Source organism: Arachis ipaensis, chromosome B02 (assembly GCF_000816755.2).
Source record: "Arachis ipaensis cultivar K30076 chromosome B02, Araip1.1, whole genome shotgun sequence".
Classification (NCBI taxonomy): domain Eukaryota; kingdom Viridiplantae; phylum Streptophyta; class Magnoliopsida; order Fabales; family Fabaceae; genus Arachis; species Arachis ipaensis.
Window position 1 is genome coordinate 59,979,072 of NC_029786.2, and position 25,864 is coordinate 60,004,935.

The 25,864-nt window shown below is 40.2% G+C and overlaps 1 pseudogene; it reads left to right on the forward strand.

The window, feature by feature from the left end:
* LOC110269231 overlaps positions 1–25,274 on the forward strand; it is a 57,024-nt pseudogene extending 31,750 nt beyond the window's left edge.

Genomic DNA, 25,864 nt, shown 5'->3' on the forward strand with positions numbered 1-25,864 from the left:
ACCAATGGTTCTGCCCTATACCACGAAGGTTCTAATCTCAGATTCAGATGCTCTGTTGTCAGGAGAGACGATGTGAATCGTTGATTAGAAACCTAAGAGACTATACTCCGGCTGTCATCCAATGACTACGTTCAACATCATGTAGACCGTTTGTGGTTGTCAGGCACACGAATCTTGGCTAAGCGAGTAACGAAGATAGTGGGTGATTGTCACGGGTCACCCCTTCATTCTGACTTAACTGAATTAAGTATAAGAGTATATCTTGGAGAAGAAGTAGGCGTGAATTGAAAGAAAAACAATAGTACTTGCATTAATTCATGAAGAACAGCAAAGCTCCTCACCTTAATCTATGAGGTGTAGAAACTCCACCATAGAAAATACATAAGAGAAAAGAGGTCTAGGCATGGCCGAATGGCCAGCCTCCATAGTCTAAAGACTAACCGTCCAGAGATGTGAATACAATAGTAAAAGGTGCTATTTATACTAAACTAGTTACTAGGGTTTACAGAAATTAAGTAACTAAGTACAGATAGTGCAGAAATCCACTTCAGGGGCCCACTTGTTGTGTGCTTGGGCTGAGCATTGAAGCTTTCACGTGCATAGGCTGTTCTTGGAGTTAAACGCCAGCTTGGGTGCCAGTTTGGGCGTTTAACTCCAATTCTGGTGCCAGTTCTGGTGTTTTACGCCAGAAAGTTTTAGGCTGGCCTTTAGCGCCAGTTTGGGCTATCAAATCTCAGGCAAAGTATGGACTATTATATGTTGCTAGAAAGTCCAAGATGTATACTTTCCAACGCAATTGAGAGCGCGCCGATTGGGCTTCTGTATCTCCAGAAAATCCACTTCGAGTGCAGAAGGATCAGAATCCAACAGCATCTACAGTCCTTTTTCAGCCTCTGAATCAGATTTTTGCTCAGGTCCCTCAATTTCAGCCAGAAAATACCTGAAATCACAGAAAAACACACAAACTCTTAGTAAAGTCTAGAAATGTGATTTTTGCATAAAAACTAATAAAAATATAATAAAAAGTAACAAAAACATACTAAAAACTATGTAAAAACAATGCCAAAAAGGGTATAAATTATTCGCCCATCACTGCTCTTCATAGTTTTCCTCATTTTACCCCCACCCAGCTGGTGTTTGATTTGTAGTGTTCACTGCAGCTACTTGAAGATCATCAATCCTCTTGGCCATCATCTCTATTTGCTGCTGGATCTGTTGATGCATCACTTTGTTTTGAGCTAAAATGGTATCCACACCTTCCAGCTCCAATACACCCTTCATTTGAGCTGGTTGGCGTTGCCTTTGATGAGCATAGAAGTATTGGTTATTTGCCATAGTGTCTATTAGGTTCTAAGCTTCCTCAGCTGTTTTCATGAGTTGAAATGAACCTCCAGTAGAATAATCCAAGGCCTCTTGAGCTGGCAGTGTCAATCCTTCATAGAAATTTTGGAGTTTATCCCATTCATTGAACATCTCTGGTGGACACTTTCTGATAAAGGCTTTGTATCTTTCCCAGGCCTCATAAAGTGACTCTCTATCCATTTGGGTGAAGGTTTGTACCTCCGTCTTCAACCTTATGATCTTCTGAGGTGGGTAGAATTTAGCTAGAAATTTGCTCACTAAATCTTCCCAGTTGTTGATGCTTTCTTTTGGAAATGGCTCCAACCATTGAGCAGCTTTGTCCCTTAATGAAAATGGGAATAGCAGCAACTTGTAGATGTCTGGATGTACACCATTTGTCTTAACTGTGTCACATATCCTTAGAAAGATGGCTAGGTGCTGATTTGGATCTTCCAAGGAACCTCCTCCATAAGAACAGTTGTTCTGCACCAAAGTGATCAGTTGAGGTTTCAACTCAAAGTTGTTTGCATGAACATTTGGAGTGAGTATGCTACTCCCACAGTTTCTTGTATTGGGAAGGTGTAGGAAGCTAGAACTCTCCTTTGAGGCTGGCCATTGTTATTAGCCACACCCTCAGGGTGATTTGGGATGTTATCCTCTCTCTCTTGATCCTCTTCTTCTGATGCTTCTTCTCCAATAATTCCCTTTCTTCTTGATTCTCTTCTTCTTCTCAATAATGTTCTCTCAGGCTCAGAATCAAAAGATGTGGATTCACCTCTTCTTCTTGCTGACATAAACCACACACAAAACCAGAAACCAAAAGCAATTCACTCTACTGCTAGAGTGAGGTTAATGTTAACTTAAACAAAAACTTAAACAGTAAGTATGCTTGACAAAAATAAAGAAAAATGCATAATCTAGATTATCACCATACTTAATCATTGTCAATCTATATCAATCCCCGGCAACGGCGCCAAAAAATTGATGAGGGAAAAACGATTCCACACAAAACTCACCGGCAAGTGTACCGGGTCACATCAAGTAGTAATAACTTACAAGAGTGAGTTCGATCCCATAGGGATTGATGGATTAAGCAACTTTAGTTAGGTGATGAATTTAGTTAAGCGAATAGTTGATGATTTCAGTGAAACTTGATTAATAGAAGTAAAATTGCAAGAAAATAAAAGGGAGAAGGTAAATTGACAAAATCTTAAAGTGCAGAAGAATTAAATTACGGAAACTTAAAGTGCAAGAAAGTAAAAAAGCTGAAACTTAAATTGCAAGGAATGTAAATAACTGAAACTTAAAGAGCAAGAAATTTAAATTGCTGAATCTAAATTGACAAGAAACTTAAATTGCATCAAGAATAAAGGGATTTGGGTACTGGGATTCAAATTTGAGCTAGAAAATGTAAATTGAAGTAAATCAGAGAACTATGAGATGAAGAGATTCAGATTTGGATCTCAGTAGCAAAATAGAAATGTAAAATTGTAGAAAAATCAAAACAGCAAGAAAGCTTAACTCAATTATGAAATCCTAAAAGAGAAATTGACAATTACAAAAGAGTAACAAGAACAGAAAGCAAATCTATATCTCAATTACTCTATTGACTAAACCAGAAAAGAAGAAATTGCAGATAAAATAAAATAAAAATAGAAAATAAGATTCAGATCCAAATTCCAAATCTTAGAACTATCAAAAGAAAAATTAAAAGATGATTCTCAGATGAAGAAATTTAGTGGAGTTCTTTAATCAGAATTCAAAACCCAAAACAGAAAATAGAAGTTGCAGAAGAAAGAGCAAACAGAAAGAAAACTTAGATCTAATCCCAATTCCCCAAATTCAAAAGAAAATTTAAAAGAGAGCAAAAAGTAAAAGTAAAATAAAATGTGAAGTAAAGGTCTTTTTTCTCAAATCAAAATTGCTCCTATTTATACACTTTCTATTTTCAATCATTGAGCAATTGGAATGGGCTTTTGATTTAGCCTTGAAGAAGTGGATCCGGATTTGCTTGGTTTAATTGGACCAGGGTGCATTTTGTGCTCCCAGGGAAGCGCTTAGTTCACTTTGTGAACTTTACGTTCACTCCCTTTGGTGCTCCCCTCACGTGCATACTTTCTCACAAGCCAGCGTTCTCTTTGTAAACGCTGAGTTCACTATTTGAGCGCTGCACTTGCTAGCCTAGGCGTGCCAATTTTTGGTGCACAATGTGCCTCCTCTAGCGCTCCCTTTTTTAGCACTGCGCTCATCCTTTGAGCGCTATGCTTGGTGCGTGCTGCCTTCATTGAGCGCTTCTCCTAGCGCTCCCTTGGTTGAGTGCTACGCTCAATATTTGAGTGCTCCTTAGTGTGAGAGGCACAAGGCTTCCTCCCCAATTGTGAAATCCATGAAAAAGGTGGAAAAGTGAGCGCCACGCTCACTAGAGAAGTGAACGCTAGCTACTTGTGTTCCAAAGCGTGGCGTTCTATTTCCTAACGTAACGCTTTACTGTTTTGCTTCCTCCTTTCTTCATTTCTTCACTTACAAGAAACCAAACAAGCAATCAAAGTCTCACCAAAATCACAAGGTCTTTGCATCATTCATAAAATCAATTAATTCTAGCATGAACCTTATGATTTTGTGTAAAATAAATGATGTTTGATTGATTCAAAATAATCATAAAAATCCACTCCAATCACTTACTTATTATGCAAGAAAGTGCATAAAACCCAATGAAACAAGTGAAAAATGCTTGTAAAACTAGCATAAGATGACTTGTCATCACCTAGCTTTCAAGCCCTCATCCAAGAGCAGAGGGAATTTCAAAAGACGCAAGAGAATTGCATGGCAACTCTTGCCAAGGCTTTGTCACGTCTAGCACGCTTCCACTCCACCCCTAGCAACCTTGCTCCTCCACCCTTGCCACGCCCATCAACCCCAAAATCTAGCATTGATGCTATAGCTCCAGAGAATGACTTTGAGGTAGATAACCACCAAGAGCTTCAAAAAGGTTTAGGTGATAAAGAAGATGAAAGTGACCCACCAAGTCTCCATAACCAAGAGGATAAGTTACCCCACGAAGAAGCAAGGGAAGATTTGAAACCACCACCACCTCATGTTAAATATGCGTTCCTAGATGAGGAACATAAGTTTCTGGTGATAGTGGCAACCGATCTCTCTGATCAAGAAGAGCAACAACTCCTCGAAGTTATCCGGAAGTATAAAAAGGAAATTGGATGGAGTCTAAGTGACATTGTGGGAATAAGTCCTCAAGTGTGCCTCCATAGGATTTTCATGGAAGAAGGCGCTAAGCCGGTCCGACAACCGCAAAGACGGCTAAATCCTACAATCCTTGATGTGGTCAAGAAAGAAGTAACTCGCCTCTTGGAAGCGGACATCATTTACCCCATTTCCGATAGTGAATGGGTAAGTCCGATCCAAGTGGTGCCGAAAAAGTCTGGGGTAACAATGGTGAAGACGGAGAGTGGAGAGCTTGTGGCCACCCGAGTCTAGAATACTTGGCGAGTGTGTATTGATTACCGCCAGCTGAATCAAGCAACGAGGAAGGACCACTACCCGTTGCCGTTCATTGACCAAATGCTGGATCGCTTGGTAGGTAAATCCCATTATTGCTTTTTGGATGGATACACAGGGTACTTTCAAATTCACATAGCTCTAGAGGATCAGGAGAAAACTACTTTTACTTGCCCCTTTGGAACGTTTGCATACAAGAGAATGCCTTTTGACTTCTGCAATGCACCGGCAACGTTTCAAAGATGCATGACAAGTGTTTTCTTGGATCTTTTGGAGGATTGTATGGAAGTTTTCATGGACGATGTCAGTGTGTATGGTAGCTCCTTTGATGCTTGTTTAGGAAACTTAGCTAGGGTACTAGAGCGATGCACCAATACTACCCTTGTTTTGAATTTTGAAAAGTGCCACTTCATGGTGAAGCAAGGTATAGTATTGGGTCATATTGTGATGTGTATTTTTGTGGAAACGAATTCCAAACACACAACTCACCGGCAAGTGTACCGGGTCACATCAAGTAATAAAACTCACGGGAGTGAGGTCGATCCCACAGGGATTGAAGGATTGAGCAATTTTAGTTTAGTAGTTGATTTAGTCAAGAGAATCAAGATTTGGTTGAGTGATTTGTAATTGACTAAAACTAAAATGCATGAAAATTAAAGATAGAGGGATAATTGCAGTAAAGTAAAGAGAACAGAAAGTAAATAAGCTGAATCTTAAAGAACAAGTAATGTAAATTGCAGAAACTCAGATTGCAAGAAATGTAAATGGCTGAATCTTAAAGTGCAAGAAATATAAATTACTTAAATTATAAAGGGAATTGGGAAGTGGATTTGCAGAAGTTAAACAAGGAAAAGTAAAATTCAACAAACAGAAATGTAAAAGATGGATTCAATTAAACCGGATCTCAAATGATAATGAAAATAAGCTTGGTGTAGCAACGAAATAAGGAAATTTAGATTGAAAGATGTAGATCTCAGGACTCTAAGAGACTAGATAACCAAGTCTAGATCTCAATGCCTTCTTAGATCCAAATTGAGAATTCAATTGCAAGAAAAGTAAAGATCCAGCAGTAGAAGAAAAGAAGTGAAATCGCAAATTCTCAATGATGCAGTAAATCAAAACAGAGAGAGATCTCAAGATGAGATTGAGACAGAATTTCCTCAATTCTTCAACCCAAGATTTAAGACAAGTGTAAATGAAATTGAAAACAAGAAAACTAAGAGGAAGAGAATTCAATTCTCCTTCCCCAAGACTCAGAATCTCAAAATAATTTCTAACCAAAAGCTCTCCCAAAATCACTTAGTAAAAACTAAAACGGAAAAGCTCCCCAAAAACTTAAATTCTAAGCTATTTATACACTCTCTTCAAATGATCTTCAAGCCTTGAATTGGGCCTTTGCTCTTGATGGAATTGGGTTGACAAAAGCCTCTGTTGATTGCTCTTGGAGTTGGAGAGAAACCCACTTGTGAACCGGGCCATGAACCAGAAAAGCTTGAGTAAAAGTTTGAGTCAAACTTTTACTCAAGCTTTTCATATCAGCTAGCCTCCTTTGCTGTCATCCACGTTTGAGCCAAAGTTTGAGGTCAAACTTTGAGCCAAACGTGGATCCCTCTTGCATACCTCTTGGGGTGCTACTTTGTCCTCTTGTCAACGTTGCCAATTTTATACCCACTATAGACTATTATATATGGTTGGAAAGCTCTGAATGTCAGCTTTCTAACCCAATTGGAATCACCTCAATTGGACATCTACAACTCAAGTTATTCTTGTTGGAAGTATACCCCTTCAGGCTGTTGTGGCGCCAACGTTTGCCTAAAAGCTTGAGGTCAAACGTTGGCGCAAGCTTTTGCTCCCTCCAGGGTGTGTTTGTTGTGGCGCCAACGTTTGCCTAAAAGCTTGAGGTCAAACGTTGGCGCAAGCTTTTGCTCCATCCAGGGTGAATTCAACTCTTCCAAAAGTTTGAGCTAAAGTTTGAGGCAAGCTTTTGCTCAAGCTTTTTGTTCTCTCTTGCTCCTTGCCATTTTTTCTTTCTTCAACCCTCTTCAAAGCTCTTTTCACCTATCATCAATCAACCAAGCACATCAAAGCTATGCTCAAAATCATGAGATTTTTATTCTTTCATAATATATGACAATTATAGCACAAAATCTCATGAAATTGCATTAATTTATCCATGGTTGATTGAATCAAAGGAAACATGAAATTTTACCCAATTGGCTTACTTATGGCTCAAGAAAGTGCATAAATTCAATTGAAAATAAAAGAAAAAGACTAGTGAAACTAGGCTAAGATGACTTGTCATCATATTGTCTCTAAAGATGGAATCTCTGTCGACCCGGCTAAGATAGATGTCATTTCGAGTTTACCTTACCCCTCCTCGGTGAGGGAGATCCGTCACTTCCTTGGTCATACAGGCTTTTATCGTCAGTTCATCAAGGACTTTAGCAAAGTCGCCTTACCTCTCTCCCGCCTACTACAAAAGAATGTGGAATTCCATTTCAGTGAAGATTGCAAAAAGGCTTTTGACAAGTTGAAGGAAGCGTTAACCACAGCTCCTATTGTGCGAGGCCCAAATTGGAATCAACCTTTTGAAATCATGTGCGATGACTCGAATCACACCGTAGGTGCCGCGCTAGTACAGCGCGATGGTAACGCGCCCTACACTATAGCTTATGCATAAAAAACTTTGGATTCGGCTCAGTCAAATTACACCACCACCGGAAAAGAGCTTTTTAGCCATTATTTTTGCTCTAGACAAGTTTCGACCCTATTTGCTAGGCTCTAAGGTGGTGGTGTATTCAGACCATGCCGCATTGAAATATTTGCTAAAGAAGAAAGAGTCAAAGCCTAGGCTCATTAGGTGGATATTACTTTTGCAAGAATTTGACTTGGAGATCAAAGATAGAAGTGGATCCCAAAATCTAGTAGCGGACCATTTGAGTCGGCTAGAACATTTAACTCCGGATCCCACTCCTATCAATGACTCATTTCCCTTAGATACCTTGCAAGCAATATCCCAAAGCACCCCTTGGTTTGCCCCGATAGCTAATTACTTGGTCGCTAGTGTTTTTCCCCCCACAATTTTCAAAGCATCAAAAAGATAAATTGAGAAGCGATGCTAAGTATTATCTTTGGGATGATCCACATTTATGGAGGCGTGGAGCATATCAAGTAATTAGAAAATGTGTTCCAGAATCTGAGTTCCAGTCTATCCTTCAATTTTGCCACTCATCTGAGAGTGGGGGTCATTTCGGCCCGCAACAAACAGCGAGGAAGGTTTTAGACTGTGGATTCTGGTGGTCTACTCCATTTAGGGATACAAACCAATTTTGCAAATCTCGTCATCAATGCCAGAAATCCGGAAATACCTCACAAAAGGATGAGATGCCCCCAACGACCGATGATTTTTTGCGATATTTTTTAAGTTTGGGGCATGGACTTCATGGGGCCATTTCCAAATTCCAATGCATTTGTGTACATATTGTTAGCAGTGGATTACGTCTCTAAATGGGTGGAAGTAATTCCTACTCGTTGCGATGACGCTAACACCGTTGCTTCATTTTTGAAGAATAACATTATTTGTAGATTTGGGTCACCCGAGCAATCGTGAGCGACCAAGGAACCTATTTTTTTAACAGGAAAATCGAGTCATTGATGAAGAAGTATGGGGTCATTCACAAAGTCTCCACAGCCTATCACCCCCAAACCAATGAGCAAGCTGAAGTATCCAATAGGGAGATCAAAAGGATCTTAGAGAAAGTGGTTAACCCACAGCGGAAGGATTGGAATTCTAGATTGGGAGATGCATTATGGGCCTATAGGACCGCTTACAACACCCCAATAGGGATGAGCCCCTTCCGTATTGTTTTTGGAAAGCCTTGTCATCTTCCGGTTGAAATCCAACATAGGGCATATTGGACGGTGAAGAATTTCAATCCGGACTTAAAACGGGTGGGAATGGAACGTAAGCTTTAATTGGAGGAATTAGAATGCCTTAGGTTGGAAGCATATGAGAACGCTCAGTTCTACAAGGAAAAAGCTAAGGCATTCCATGACCAGAATATCAGGAGGAAGAACTTCAAGATAGGTGACGAGGTTCTTGTGTATAATTCAAGATTGCGATTGATGCCCAAAAAATTGAGATCAAGATGGGACGGGCCGTCTAAGGTGGTAGATGTCAAGTCTTATGGGGTAGTGGAGGTGAGTCACCCTACCAGTGGAGTGAAGTTCAAAGGTAATGGTCATAGGGTGAAGCATTATCACACTCAACCCAAAAATGCCAAGGAGTTGGAGATTTTCCTCCTTGGCGAAGACTCCAAGTGACAAATGAAGCCATTCAAGTCAAACTTAGGACTCTAAACCAAAGTGCTTGGTGGGAGACACTGCACCATGGTAACTTTGTTCCAATTTTATCTCTTGTTTATAGCCTTTTGAATTATTTGCTTTCTTGTAATGTAATGGTTAGTTTAGGTTTGGTTTGATGAATTTTGAGTTATATAAGTTGATTTACTTGTGGACTGTGATATTGTGCTTGTTTGAATGATTTGGGGTTGGTATGTTGGTATACTAAGGGTAGGAACCTTAGTTTTGAAGAGAAATGAATTTTCTGAAACAAGGCATCTGTGCATACGCACCAACCTGTGCGTGCGCACAGAACTGTGTTTTTCACCATGTGTGCGGCCGCACGCACCTGTGTGTCCGCACACGACTTAATATGCCCTCTGGTCGCAGTGCCAGCACAGCTTGTGCGTGCACGCTGCCCTGTTTTCTCAGACCTATGTGTGCTACAGCTGCGTGTGTACGCATACAACCCCTCTCATACTTCATCTGTGCGGCCGCACGGACGTGTGCGCCCGCACACAGCTTGATAGCCCCTCTGGTGGAGCGAGGGAACAGCTTGTGCGCCTGAACAACCTCCCCCATTTCAAACCCTTGTGCGTGCACACGGACCTGTGTGCGCATGCACACATGCCTTTGTCCCCAAGTTAAAAAAAAAGAAAGCCTGTCTGTGTGGTCGCACGTCTTTGTGCGTCCGCACATCCTTTTGCAACCTCTCTGGTCACAGCAATCGCACGCTATGTGCGTTCGCAACCTTTCTTAGTTGTGCTCTCTGTACGTCCGCACAGGCCCTAATGCGTTCGCACGCGACACATTCTGGGCAATAACAGGGCAACCTGCCCTGTTGAGAGGCCGCTTTCTTCTTTTCTTTCTTTGTTCTTCGCTGCTCTCTCTCCCTCTTGTCCGCCCAGCCCTGCCGATCCCGGCCACCACCGCCGTCAGCCCACCGCCGGCGACCTCTCTCTCTCTCTCTCTCTCTCTCTCTTTCTCTCTTTCTCTTCTCTTCTCTTCTCTTTTCTTTCTCTCTTTCTTTCTCTTATCTTTTCTCTATACATCACCGGTGAGTTCTCTCTTCCGGTGCTTCTTTTTCCAGCGAACCCAAACTCCGTGATTTCACGGTGGCTATAAGGAGTGCCATTGTTCCCCCCTCATTCTTGTCCTTTTCAACCTTTATATCATATGTTCTTGCTTTTCCTTCCTATTTATGTTAATATTTTTTGCAATTGCTTTCATTTCTTTTATGTTGCTTAGATTTCATTAGTTGCTTTCCTTATTGTTTCTTTGTATTGCAAAGTGTTGTTGCTTGATTGTTGGGATAGTTAGGATCAAATTTGAGCTTCAATTGTGATGAACTTGCACATTGCATACCATATGTTCGATAAAATACCTCAATGAACATTTTGTCTGATTCATATAACTTGGCCATCATATGTGTTCAATTTATTTCTTATTAGGCATATTGTATGAATGGTGCAACTTCTATTATGACTTTTGAAGGTAGAAAAATGAAATCACCAATGCATTTCCTTGATTATTATGTGAATTTTTGGTTGTAAATGCATTGTGTTGGTGTAATCTAAGTTTCATTGTTCATCTTCGAATTTCAAATAAGTAACCACTCCACTAATGTTCAACTTTTGATGATGTCTTGATCAAACATCTTTTGGCCTTCCAATTGGAAATATTGTATGCGTGATTACCACTTTTTGAGGATGAACAATGGACAATCCCTTTTTGGTGCTTGCTTGAAGTTGTGTACATTTCTCCATTTTATATTTGCAACTTGAGCTGTGAATTGCCTTAGGGGTGTGATTGCCGTGATATCCGGCCGGTGTGTGTGTTCCAACCGCGCGAACCATTGGAATATACACACCGAGTTCCTTATAAATCACACTCCTTCTATAAGCTATTTTAACAATCTTAGTATTTCCTCAATGAGTTTACTTTATTGTTGCCCTATAATCTCGAAGATCTTTTCTTTGTATTTTCAGGATGAGGAAGAAGGGTAAGACACCGGTTACTTTGTCGGTTAAGCAAACTACCGCTTGCCCTCCTGATATTTGGTGGGATCGCCAAGGTCATAGACCGGATACCTTGGTTAACCAGAGAGCCGACTATCAATACAAGACTATTAAGAAGCGTACAATCTATTGGGAGCGGCCGTTGAAGGTTCGAAGCCAATACAAGGCGACTATTCACCAAAGGATCGCCTCGCTTCATTTGGAATTTCTCGAGCGAGAACCCCTTGAAGTCAATGAAACTATGGTGCAGGAATTTTATGCAAATTACCAAGCTTGGGAAGCAAATTCAGTCTTCCTCCGGGGAAAGATGTTGGATACATCCAATCAAGCTTTAAAAGCTATTCTGAACATCCCCCACATTCCACATGAGAAAGATGAATATTCCAAGATAAAAGTGGATGTCTTCAAGGGAAGAGTATCTCTGACTCCCATTCTTGAGAGAATAGGCCGTCCTGGTGCATCTTGGAAGTATAGCAAGGGGAGGAATTTTGTTCCTGCTAGTATTGCGTACTCTGATTTGAATACTGAAGCTCGTATATGGCATCAGATTGTGGCGTATTATATCATCCCGAGCACCCACACTACCCATGTGAGATTTAGAACTGCTTTGCTACTTTGGGCTATTATGCAAGGGAAGCATATAGCCATCTTGCCTTTAGTGCGCAAATCGATTTGGAAATTGGTTGACAAGAAGAATATCAACATTCAATTTCCATCGATGGTAATGTGCTTAGCAAACACAGCGGGGGTAGAGAGGCGACCAATGGACATTATGTTCTGGACTCCTAGAGGCAACAAGTTCATTCCGAGAGGTGATTTGGAAAGATCAACAAACACTATCCCCTCCAAGAGGAAGACACCCATAGCACCACCATCAAGTCTACCAACTTCATCAATTGCTTTACCCTTTCTCCGACCTCTTCCGGATCTATTTCGAGACATCTTGCACGATATCCACCATATGGAGCACTTAGAGTACAAACGCTTTGAGTGGATAGCGACAAAGCTAAAAGGAAGAGACCCCGGCCCGATTCCTAGAGCTTCATCCGAGCTAGCTGCGGAGGAGCATGATGCAGTTGACTATCCCACTCATGAGTCCACCAGCTGAAGGTGGCCCCTCTTCATCCTCCCAGATCGTGAGCATGCACAGAGGACCGTGCACAAATTAAGTGTGGGAGAGGGTCGATGACTTCGAGGGGGGTAAAAATTTCTTTCTTAAAGACACTTTGCAATGTTTCTTGTAGTACCTTTCCTTTATTTTGAGTAGCTTTATTTCTATTGCATCTTGTTTGGTTTGCTGTAAATATTTCTTTATCGCTTATGGATAGTTAGTAGTTAATATTTGCATGTTGCATTATAGAATAAATATGTTGGTGAAACACCAAGGAATTTCCATGAAATTTTCCTTTTAAGGGCATACTATTGATTGAATTAAAGAAAAATTTGTTTACCAACTTGCTTGGAGTATTTTGTTTGTAGAACATGCAAACGAGCTAGAACAACATATCTTGTGAGATTTGAGCTTTAATAGATGGTTGCACTTTTCAGCCATAATGTTGTTCTTGTGTGTGATTATACTACTTTTTTATTGTGATCATTGATTTGCATGATTCTTTATGTCCTGTATTTATGTTTGGATGCATTTAACTTGATTGAGGCCATCTTTGATGATAAACTCACTAACCTATATGGCCAACCCTTGCATTCACCTTTGTGAACCCCTTTGAGCCTATGAATCCCCATTTGTTCTAATGATAGCACATTACTCCCCTTACGCAATTGAGAGCGCGCCGATTGGGCTTCTGTATCTCCAGAAAATCCACTTCGAGTGCAGGAGGATCAGAATCCAACAACATCTACAGTCCTTTTTCAGCCTCTGAATCAGATTTTTGCTCAGGTCCCTCAATTTTAGCCAGAAAATACCTGAAATCACAGAAAAACACACAAACTCTTAGTAAAGTCCAGAAATGTGATTTTTGCATAAAAACTAATAAAAATATAATAAAAAGTAACTAAAACATACTAAAAACTATGTAAAAACAATGCTAAAAAGGGTATAAATTATTCGCTCATCACTGCTCTTCATAGTTTTCCTCATTTTGCCCCCACCCAGCTGGTGTTTGATTTGTAGTGTTCACTGCAGCTACTTGAAGACCATCAATCCTCTTGGCCATCATCTCCATTTGCTGCTGGATCTGTTGATGCATCACTTTGTTTTGAGCTAAAATGGTATCCACACCTTCCAGCTCCAATACACCCTTCATTTGAGCAGGTTGGCGTTTCCATTGATGAGCATAGAAGTATTGGTTATTTTCCATAGTGTCTATTAGGTTCTAAGCTTCCTCAGCTGTTTTCATGAGTTGAAATGAACCTCCAGTAGAATAATCCAAGGCCTCTTGAGCTGGCAGCGTCAATCATTCATAGAAATTTTGGAGTTTATCCCATTCATTGAACATCTCTGGTGGACACTTTCTGATCAAGGCTTTGTATCTTTCCCAGGCCTCATAAAGTTGATGTAGCGTAAAACGATCCGACACAAAACTCACCGGCAAGTGCACCGGGTCGCATCAAGTAATAATAACTCACGGGAGTGAGGTCGATCCCACAGGGATTGAAGGATTGAGCAATTTTAGTTTAGTGGTTGATTTAGTCAAGCGAATCAAGATTTGGTTGAGAGATTTGTGATTTGCAGAATTTAAATTGCATAGAAAGTAAAGGGAATGGGTAAATTGCATGAAATTAAAGAGAACAAGAATTAAAGTGCTGAATCTTAAGGAACAAGAAATTAAATGGCAGAAACTTAGAACGCAAGAAATGTAAATTGCAGAATCTTAAAGTACAAGAAATGTAAATAGCTTGAATTGTAAAGGGAATTGGGAATTGGATTTGCAGAAATTAAACAAGAAAAAGTAAAATTCAACAAACAGAGGAGTAGAAGATAACTTGGATTGAACCGGATCTAAAAACAGACTTGTAAATGAGCATGAAAAACATCAAACAGAGGATGTAAAATTGGAATTTAGATCTCAGGACCCAAGAGACTAGATAACCAAGTCTAGATCTCAATGCCTTCCTAGATCCAACAAGAGTAATTGCAAAGGAAATGTAAATTGTAGAGAAAGTAGATGAGAGAGCAAGTAACAGAAACTGAAATTCAATTAAGCAGAGAATTAAACAGATCCCAAGGTGAGATTGAAACAGAAGTTCTTCAATTCTCCACCCAAGATCCGAAGCAAGAAAATTAAAGAGTGCTGTGCAAGAACAACGAAGAAGAGAGATCAATTCTCCTCCCCAATTCTCTTGAATTAAAACAACAATGCTAGAATGTAAAAATGAGCTCTGCACTAAGTTCACTAATCAAACTGAAAAGAAAACTCTCTACTGCAAGTATTGAAAATTCTAAAAAGGAAGCTCTCCGAAAAACTTAAATCCTATGCTATTTATACAATTTTCAAAGAACTTTCATGTGATGCATTTTTTTTAATATTGAGTGCAAACAAGTTTTGAAGAGACAAATGTTGTGAATGATCAAGCACCTTGCTTATTGAATTGCAAAAAAACTATACTAGACAGAAGGACAGATAAGGGTATGATATTACTTTCAATCATAGCAGTGTTTGATGTAAAACAATCACTTATCAATACAACCTTTTGGAGTTCACTTGCTTTCCTTTTTCTCATCATCATCATTGCTGGCCTTCCCGTTCATCTTTCATCTCTTTGGTTGATGATGCTTAATCTCTCCAAAAGCTTGTATGGTATTCTGCAGTGATATTGAAAGTTGCTTGTTCCCCAAGCACTTGGGAACAATGGTTAGTCTGCATGATTTATTTGTGGGCTTTTGAACTTACTTTGGTGTGGGAACACCAAACTTAGTACCTTGCCAATGGTTCTCATGCATCAAATTTAACCATGTGTGAGATTCTTTTTTTCTTTTTCAAAAGCAATAAAACTAAAGACTAGAAAACAACAGAATAGTTAACTAGTTCGTCTAGATGCTTGAAGCTAGCATTATGGTAGTGAGAATGTGTTTTATGATGGGATTTTGGTGGAACACCAAACTTAAAATCCTTCATTCTCCTTTATATTGTTTTGGTGTGCAACACCAAACTTAGCTTCTAGCAATATAGGTGAAACTCAGTAACCTTTTTATTGAAATAGATATGAAAAGAGAACTACCTCAGGTTGGGTTGCCTCCCAACAAGCGCTCTTTTATTGTCACTAGCTTGACATCTTGCTCTTTGATTATGGAGGCTGGAAATCATAATGCCTCAGTTTTTCTCCTCTTGCTGTAGGATTACTTTCCTCCATGACCTGCACAATCACAAACAATCCAAATGAAAATTGGATATTCTCATGCCAGAATGTAGTCAGAGGATTAGTTGACACCATGTGTCAAACAGTTGGTAAACTTGAGAGATTAATGAACGAAAATCACTTCTCTCGTTTATTTATCAAGCTATGAGAATCATATTCAGCAAGATAAACCAAGAAAACTTCACTCTATTGCTAAAGTGAGGTTTCAATTAGCTCAGGCAAAAATTCAAACAGTTAGTGTGTCAGTCAAAAATTAAAGAAAAAGTGCTTGATCTAAATTGCCACCTCACTTAATCATTGTCAATCTAATCAATCCCCGGCAACGGCACCAAAAACTTGATATAGCGCAAAACGATCCGACACAAAACTCACCGGCAAGTGCACCGGGTCGCATCAAGTAATAATAACTCACGGGAGTGAGGTCGATCCCACAGGGATTGAAGGATTGAGCAATTTTAGTTTAGTGGTTGATTTAGTCAAGCGAATCAAGATTTGGTTGAGAGATTTGTGATTTGCAGAATTTAAATTGCATAGAAAGTAAAGGGAATGGGTAAATTGCATGAAATTAAAGAGAACAGGAATTAAAGTGCTGAATCTTAAAGAACAAGAAATTAAATAGCAGAAACTTAGAACGCAAGAAATGTAAATTGTGGAATCTTAAAGTGCAAGAAATGTAAATAGCTTGAATTGTAAAGGGAATTGGGAATTGGATTTGCAGAAATTAAACAAGGAAAAGTAAAATTCAACAAACAGAGGAGTAGAAGATAACTTGGATTGAACTGGATCTAAAAACAGACTTGTAAATGAGCATGAAAAACATCAAACAGAGGATGTAAAATTGGAATTTAGATCTCAGGACCCAAGAGACTAGATAACCAAGTCTAGATCTCAATGCCTTCCTAGATCCAACAAGAGTAATTGCAAAGAAAATGTAAATTGCAGAGAAAGTAGATGAGAGAGCAAGTAACAGAAACTGAAATTCAATTAAGCAGAGAATTAAACAGATCCCAAGGTGAGATTGAAACAGAAGTTCTTCAATTCTCCACCCAAGATCCGAAGCAAGAAAATTAAAGAGTGCTGGGCAAGAACAAGGAAGAAGAGAGATCAATTCTCCTCCCCAATTCTCTTGAATTAAAACAACAATGCTAGAATGTAAAAATGAGCTCTGCACTAAGTGCACTAATCAAACCGAAAAGAAAACTCTCTACTGCAAGTATTGAAAATTCTAAAAAGGAAGCTCTCCGAAAAACTTAAATCCTATGCTATTTATACACTTTCTTCAAATGGTCTTCAAGCCTTCAATTGGGCCTTTGCTCTTGATGGAATTGGGTTGATAGAGGCCTTGGTTGATTGCTCTTGGAGTTTTGAGAAGAACCGAATTGTTTGGAATCATGAAAGCTTGAGTAAAAGTTTGAGTAAAAGTTTGAGGCAAACTTTTACTCCAACTTTTCACATCAGCCACCCTCTTTTGCTGATATCAACGTTGGGGCAAAAGTTTGGGGTCAAACTTTTGCTCCAACGTTGGCCTCCCCTTGCACACTCATGGCGCCAACGTTAGCCAAAAATTTAGAGGCTAACGTTGGCGCAAGCTTTTGCTCTCCAGGGTGTGTTGTTCATGCGCCAACATTTGCCAAAAAGTTAGGGGCTAACGTTGGCGCAAACTTTTGCTCTCCAGGGTGTTGATTTGTGATGCCAAAAGTTTGCCAAAAAGGTTGAGGCTAGCTTTTGCTCCAGCTTTTTGCACAAAAGTTTGAGGCAAACTTTTGGTCCAGCTTTTTGCTCCCTGGTTCATTTTCACTTATTCCAAAAGTTTGAGCTAAAGTTTGAGGCAAACTTTTGCTCAAACTTTTTGTCCTCTCTTCCTCCTAGCCATTCCTTCTTGCTTCAACCTTTCTCCAAGCTTTCTTCACCTATCATTAATCAACTAAACACATCAAAGCTATGCTCAAAATCATGAGATATTCATTCTTTCAGAATATGTGACAATTATAGCATAAAACCTCATGAAATTGCATTAATTCATACATGGTTGATTAAATCAAAGGAAACATGAAAATCTACCCAATTGGCTTGCTTATGGCTCAAGAAAGTACATAATTCTATTGAAAACAAAAGAAAAAGGCTAGTGAAACTAGGCTAAAATGACTTGTCATCAAAAGTGACTCTCCATCCATTTGGGTGAAGGTTTGTACCTCCGTCTTCAACCTTATGATTTTCTGAGGTGGGTAGAATTTAGCTAGAAATTTGCTCACTAGATCCTCCCAATTGTTGATACTTTCTTTTAGAAATGCCTCCAACCATTGAGCAGCTTTGTCCCTTAATAAAAATGGGAATAGCAGCAACTTGTAGATGTCTGGATGTACACCATTTGTCTTAACTGTGTCACATATCCTTAGAAAGATGGCTAGGTGCTGATTTGAATCTTCCAAGGAACCTCCTCCATAAGAACAGTTGTTCTGCACCAAAGTGATCAGTTGAGATTTCAACTCAAAGTTGTTTGCATGAACATTTGGAGTGAGTATGCTACTCCCACAGTTTCTTGCATTGGGAAGGTGTAGGACGCTAGAACTCTCCTTTGAGGCTGGCCATTGTTATTAGCCACACCCTTAGGGTGATTTGGGATGTTATCCTCTATCTCTTGATCCTCTTCTTCTGATGCTTCTTCTCCAATAATTCCCTTTCTTCTTGATTCTCTTCTTCTTCTCAATAATGTTCTCTCAGGCTCAAAATCAAAAGATGTGGGTTCACCTCTTCTTCTTGCTGACATAAACCACACACAAAACCAGAAACCAAAAGCAATTCACTCTACTACTAGAGTGAGGTTAATGTTAACTTAAACAAAAACTTAAACAGTAAGTATGCTTGACAAAAATAAAGAAAAATGCATAATCTAGATTATCACCATACTTAATCATTGTCAATCTATATCAATCCCCGGCAACGGCGTCAAAAAATTGATGAGGGAAAAATGATTCCACACAAAACTCACCGACAAGTGTACCGGGTCACACCAAGTAGTAATAACTTACAAGAGTGAGGTCGATCCCATAGGGATTGATGGATTAAGCAACTTTAGTTAGGTGATTAATTTAGTTAAGCGAATAGTTGATGATTTCAGTGAAACTTGATTAATAGAAGTAAAATTGCAAGAAAATAAAAGGGAGAAGGTAAATTGACAAAATCTTAAAGTGCAGAAGAATTAAATTACGAAAACTTAAAGTGCAAGAAAGTAAAAAAGCTGAAACTTAAATTGCAAGGAATGTAAATAACTGAAACTTAAAGAGAAAGAAATTTAAATTGCTGAATCTAAATTGACAAGAAACTTAAATTGCATTAAGAATAAAGGGATTTGGGTACTGGATTCAAATTTAAGCTAGAAATGTAAATTGAAGTAAATCAGAGAACTATGAGATGAAGAGATTCAGATTTGGATCTCAGTAGCAAAACAAAAATGTAAAATTGCAGAAAAATCAAAACAGCAAGAAAGCTTAACTCAATTATGAAATCCTAAAAGAGAAATTGACAATTGCAAAAGAGTAACAAGAACAGAAAGCAAATCTATATCTCAATTACTCTATTGACTAAAACAGAAAAGAAGAAATTGTAGAAAAAATAAAATAAAAACAGAAAAGAAGATTTAGATCCAAATTCCAAATCTTAGAACTATCAAAAGAAAAATTAAAAGATGATTCTCAGATGAAGAAATTTAGTGGAGTTCTTCAATCAGAATTAAAAACCCAAAACAGAAAATAGAAGTTGCAGAAGAAAGAGCAAACAAAAAGAAAACTTAGATCTAATCCCAATTCCCCAAATTCAAAAGAAAATTTAAAAGAGAGCAAAAAGTAAAAGTAAAATAAAATGTGAAGTAAAGGTCTTTTTTCTCAAATCAAAATTGCTCCTATTTATACACTTTCTATTTTCAATCATTGAGTAATTGGAATGGGCTTTTGATTTGGCCTTGAAGAAGTGGATCCGAATTTGCTTGGTTTAATTGGACCAGGGTGCATTTTGTGCTCCCAGGGAAGCGCTTAGTTCACTTTGTGAACTTTACGTTCACTCCCTTTGGTGCTCCCGTCACGGGCATTCTTTCTCACAAGCCAGCGTTCTCTTTGTGAACGCTGAGTTCACTTTTTGAGCGCTGCACTTGCTTGCCTAGGCGTGCCAATTTTCGGTGCGCAATGTGCCTCCTCTAGCGCTCCCTTTTTTAGCACTGCGCTCATCCTTTGAGCGCTATGCTTGGTGCGTGCTGCCTTCATTGAGCGCTTCTCCTAGCGCTCCCTTAGGGAACGCTACGTTGAGTGTTTGAGCGCTGCTTAGCGCTCCCTTGGTTGAGCGCTTCTCCTAGCGCTCCCTTGGTTGAGCGCTACACTCAATATTTGAGCGCTCCTTAGTGTGAGAGCCACAAGGCTTCCTCCCCAATTGTGAAATCCACTAAAAAGGTGGAAAAGTGAGCGCCACACTCACTAGAGAAGTGAACGCTAGCTACTTGTGTTCCAAAGCGTGGCGTTCTATTTCCTAACGTAACGCTTTATTGTTTTGCTTCCTCCTTTCTTCATTTCTTCACCTACAAGAAACCAAACAAGCAATCAAAGTCTCACCAAAATTACAAGGTCTTTGCATCATTCATTGAATCAATTAATTCTAGCATGAACCTTATGATTTTGTGTAAAATAAATGATGTTTGATTGATTCAAAATAATCATAAAAATCCACTACAATCACTTACTTATTATGCAAGAAAGTGCATAAAACCTAATGAAACAAGTGAAAAATGCGTGTAAAACTAGCATAAGATGACTTGTTGATGAGCAGATAATTTATACGCTTTTTGGCATTGTTTTTAGTATATTTTTAATAGAATCTAGCTACTTTTAGGGATGTTTTTATTAGTTTTTATGCTAAATTCACATTTCTGGACTTTACTATGAGTTTGTGTATTTTTCTGTGATTTCAGGTATTTTCTGGCTGAAATTGAGGGACTTGAGCGAAAATCAGATTCAGAGGTTGAAGAAGGACTGCTGATGCTGTTGGATTCTGACCTCCCTGCACTCAAAATGGATTTTCTGGAGCTACAGAACTCAAAATGGCGCGCTTCCAATTGTGTTGGAAAGTAGACATCCAGGGCTTCTAGCAATATATAATAGTCCATACTTTGACCGAGATTAGACGACGTAAAAGGGCATTGAATTCCAGTTCTATGCTGCTGTCTGGAGTTAAACGCCATAAACAAGTCACAAACCAGAGTTGAACGCCAGAAACACGTTACAACCTGGCGTTCAACTCCAGAAAGAGCCTCTGCACGTGTAACATTCAAGCTTAGCCCAAGCACACACCAAGTGGGCCCCGAAAGTGGATTTATGCATCAATTACTTACTTCTGTAAACCCTAGTAACTAGTTTAGTATAAATAGGACTTCTTACTATTGTATTTGACATCCTGGATTGTATTTTTGATCCTGTGATCACGTTTTCGGGGCTGGCCATTCGGCCATGCCTGAACCTCTCACTTATGTATTTTCAACGGTAGAGTTTCTACACTCCATAGATTAAGGTGTGGAGCTCTACTGTTCCTCATGAATTAATGCAAAGTACTACTGTTTTTCTATTCAATTCAACTTATCCCGCTTATAAGATATTCATTCGCACTTCAACATGAATGTGATGAACGTGACAATCATCATCATTCCCCCACGAACGCGTGCTGACAACCACTTCCGTTCTACCTTCGATTGAATGATTATCTCTTGGATCTCTTAATCAGAATCTTCGTGGTGCCATGCAGTGACAGCGCATCGGACCATTTTCCAGAGAGGATCAAAAGTAGCCATTGCCAATGGTGATGCCCTTACATAAAGCCAGCCATAGAAAGGAGTAAGATTGATTGGATGAAGACAGCAGGAAAGCAGAGGTTTAGAGGAACGAAAGCATCTCCATGCGTTTATCTGAAATTCTCACCAAGGATTTACATAAGTATTTCTATCCTTATTTTATTATTTATTTTCGAAAACTCCATAACCATTTTATATCCACCTGACTGAGACTTACAAGATGACCATAGCTTGCTTCATACCAACAATCTCCGTGGGATCGACCCTTACTCATGTAAAGTTTATTACTTGGACGACACAGTGCACTTGCTGGTTAGTTGTGCGAAGTTGTGATAAAAAGTTGAGATTACAATTGAGCGCACCATGTTGATGGCGCCATTGATGATCACAATTTCGTGCACCAAGTTTTTGGTGCCGTTGCCGGGAATCACTTGTCATCACCTAGCTTTCAAGCCCTCATCCAAGAGCAGAGGGAATTTCAAAGGAAGCAAGAGAATTGCACGGCAACTCTTGCCAAGGCTTTGTCACGTCTAGCACGCTTCCACTCCACCCCTAGCAACCTTGCTCCTCCACCCTTGCCACACCCATCAACCCCAAAATCTAGCATTGATGCTATAGCTCCGGAAGGAAGTGGGCCACTTAATGAGATAAAACCTCAACCCGCTGCGCGTGCGCGCCATGCGTGCGTGCGCGCCGATTGCTTTTGTGATCCACGCGTGCGTGCCAAGTGCGCGTGCGCATCGATAGGAATCCTCTGATCTGCGCGGATGCGTCCATCCTTGCGCGCCGCTTCCAGCATCCTCATCAACGCGTGCGCATGGAATGCGCGTGCGCGAGAATGCTGATTTTCCCAAAATTCAAATCTTCATGTTCCTCCCTTTTGTGCATGCTTTCTTTCTCTCTTCTAGGCCATTCCTACCCTATAATTCCTGAAATCACTCAGCAAATACATCACGGCATCAAATGGAAATAGAAGAGGATTAAAATATGGCAATTTTAAGGCAAAATAAGCATGTTTTTCATCATGGAGCAATATTAAGAAGGAAACACAAAACCATTCATTTCTTGTGAATAAGTGTGGAAAAATTTGACAAAACCCCCTAAATTCTACACAATATAAACCACAAAATTGGGATTTATCAATAACAAGAACATATATACTCATTTGTTCATTGCTTTTGTTGATATCATTGCGTTTTATTTTTCTTATTCATCTTGAACTATCACCCTTTTGGCTTGGAGTCTAGTTGTTATCATGTTGCAGGGGGTAGCAATTTCGACGTTGGTCCACCTCAAGGTATGGGATGTCAATTTGAGAAAGGGTCACAAGCAATCAACTCTTGGCAACAAGGACCGTTGTGAGGGCCCTACGATCTTAATGTCTATCAACCTCTCACACCTAGTGGGACACGTCCTCACAACAATTTTGCCCATTCATATGCTTATGGTCCATGCCCTCAACATGAAATGCAACCATCATACCCGCAAGCTCCTTTACCTTTTTCACCACCGATTCCCTCCCCATCCATCTATCTACCACCTCACTTAGGACAACCTAGCTTCCACCACCAACCCATCCCCATTAACTTTCCTTATGGAGAGTCTAGCTTTCAAGCCCTCATCCAAGAGCAAAGAGAATTGCATGGCAACTCTTGCCGAGGCTTTGTCATGTCTAGCACCTTCTCACTCCACCCCTAGTAACCTTACCCCTCCAACCTTGTCACACCCATCAAACCCGAATTCTAGCATTGATGCTATAACTCCAGGAGGAAGTGAGCTGCTTAATGAGATAAACCCTCAACCAACTCTTCCGAAGGAGGAATCTATTGATGGGGGCGAGAATTTCATTGAAGATGGGAGAGAGAATGACCTTGAGGTAGATAACCACCAAGAGCTTCAAAAAGGTTTAGGTGATGAAGAAGATGAAAGTGCCCCACCAAGTCTCCATAACCAAGAGGATAAGTTGCCCCACGAAGAAGCAAGGGAAGATTTGAAACCACTACTACCTCATGTTAAATATGCGTTCCTAGATGAGGAACATAAGTTTTCGGTGATAGTGGAAACCGATCTCTCTGATCAAGAAGAGCAACAACTCCTCGAAGTTATCCGGAAGTATAAAAAGGAAATTGGATGGAGTCTAAGTGACATTGTGGGAATAAGTCCTCAAGTGTGCCTCCATAGGATTTTCTTGGAAGAAGGCACTAAGCTGGTCCGACAACCGCAAAGACAGTTAAATCCTACAATCCTTGATGTGGTCAAGAAAGAAGTAACTCGCCTCTTGGAAGTGGACATCATTTACCCCATTTCCGACAGTGAATGGGTAAGTCCGATCCAAGTGGTGCTGAAAAAGTCCGGGGTAACAATGGTGAAGACGGAGAGTGGAGAGCTTGTGGCCACCCGAGTCCAGAATACTTGGCGAGTGTGTATTGATTACCGCCGGCTGAATCAAGCAACGAGGAAGGACCACTACCCGTTGCCGTTCATTGACCAAATGCTGGATCGCTTGGTAGGTAAATCCCATTATTGCTTTTTGGATGGATACACAGGGTACTTTCAAATTCACATAGCTCTGGAGGATCAGAAGAAAACCACTTTTACTTGCCCCTTTGGAACGTTTGCATACAAGAGAATGCCTTTTGACTTGTGCAATGCACCGGCAACGTTTCAAAGATGCATGACAAGTGTTTTCTCAGATCTTTTGGAGGATTGTATGGAAGTCTTCATGGACGATTTCAGTGTGTATGGTAGCTCCTTTGATGCTTGTTTAGGAAACTTAGCTAGGGTACTAGAGCGATGCACCAATACTAACCTTGTTTTGAATTTTGAAAAGTGCCACTTCATGGTGAAGCAAGGTATAGTATTAGGTCATATTGTCTCTAAAGATGGAATCTCTGTCGATCCGGTTAAGATAGATGTCATTTCGAGTTTACCTTACCCCTCCTCGGTGAGGGAGATCCGTTCCTTCCTTGGTCATGCAGGCTTTTATCGTCGGTTCATCAAGGACTTTAGCAAAGTCGTCTTACCTCTCTCTCGCCTACTACAAAAGAATGTGGAATTCCATTTCAGTGAAGATTGCAAAAAGGCTTTTGACAAGTTGAAGGAAGTGTTAACCACAGCTCCTATTGTGCGAGGCCCAAATTGGAATCAACCTTTTGAAATCATGTGCGATGCCTCGAATCACACCGTAGGTGCCGCGCTAGTACAGCGCGATGGTAACACGCCCTACACTATAGCTTATGCATCAAAAACTTTGGATTCGGCTCAGTCAAATTACACCACCACCGAAAAAGAGCTTTTTAGCCATTGTTTTTGCTCTAGACAAGTTTCGACCCTATTTGCTAGGCTCTAAAGTGGTGGTGTATTCGGACCATGCCGCATTGAAATATTTGCTAAAGAGGAAAGAGTCAAAGCCTACACTCATTAGGTGGATATTACTTTTGCAAGAATTTGACTTGGAGATCAAAGATAGAAGTGGATCCCAAAATCTAGTAGTGGACCATTTGAGTCGGCTAGAACATTTAACTCCGGATCCCACTCCTATCAATGACTCATTTCCCTTAGATACCTTGCAAGAAATATCCCAAAGCACCCCTTGGTTTGCCCCGATAGCTAATTACATGGTCGCTCGTGTTTTTCCCCCACAATTTTCAAAGCATCAAAAAGATAAATTGAGAAGCGCTGCTAAGTATTATCTTTGGGATGATCCACATTTGTGGAGGCGTGGATCATATCAAGTAATTAGAAAATGTGTTCCAGAATCTGAGTTCCAGTCTATCCTTCAATTTTGCCACTCATCTGAGAGTGGGGGTCATTTCGGCCCGCAACATACACTACAACATTTTGGGTCTATGGCCACGGTTTTTTTTGTCACGATAAAAAACCGTGACCATAGACCCTCTATGGTCACGGTTTTTTAGGGTGACCAAAAATAAAAGCTATAGTCACGGTTTTTTTAGAAAGGGTGACCAAAGAGTACCTATGGTCACGGTTTTTTAAAAAAGGGTGGCCTAAAAGGGTTTATGGTCACGGTTTTGAGGGGTGACCTAAAGGGGTCTATGGTCACGGTTTTTTACAGTGACCAAAAAGGGTCTATGGTCATGGTTTTTCAAAAAAGGGTGACCTAAAAGAGTCTATGGTCACGGTTTTAGAGGGTGGCCTAAAGGGATCTATGGTCACGATTTTGGGGGGTGGCCTAAAAGGGTCTATGGTCACAGTTTTGGGGGTGACCTAAAGGGGTCTATGGTCACGGTTTTTTACAGTGACCAGAAAGGGGCTATGGTCACGGTTTTACAAAAAAGGGTGACCTAAAAGGGTTTATGGTCACGGTGTTGGGGGGTGACCTTAAGGGGTCTATGGTCATGGTTTTGGGGGTGGTCTAAAAGTGTCTATGGTCACAGTTTTGGGGGGTGGCCTAAAGGGGTCTATGGTCACGGTTTTGGGGGGTGGCCTAAAAGGGTCTATGGTCACGGTTTTAGGGGTGACCTAAAGGGGTCTATGGTCACGGTTT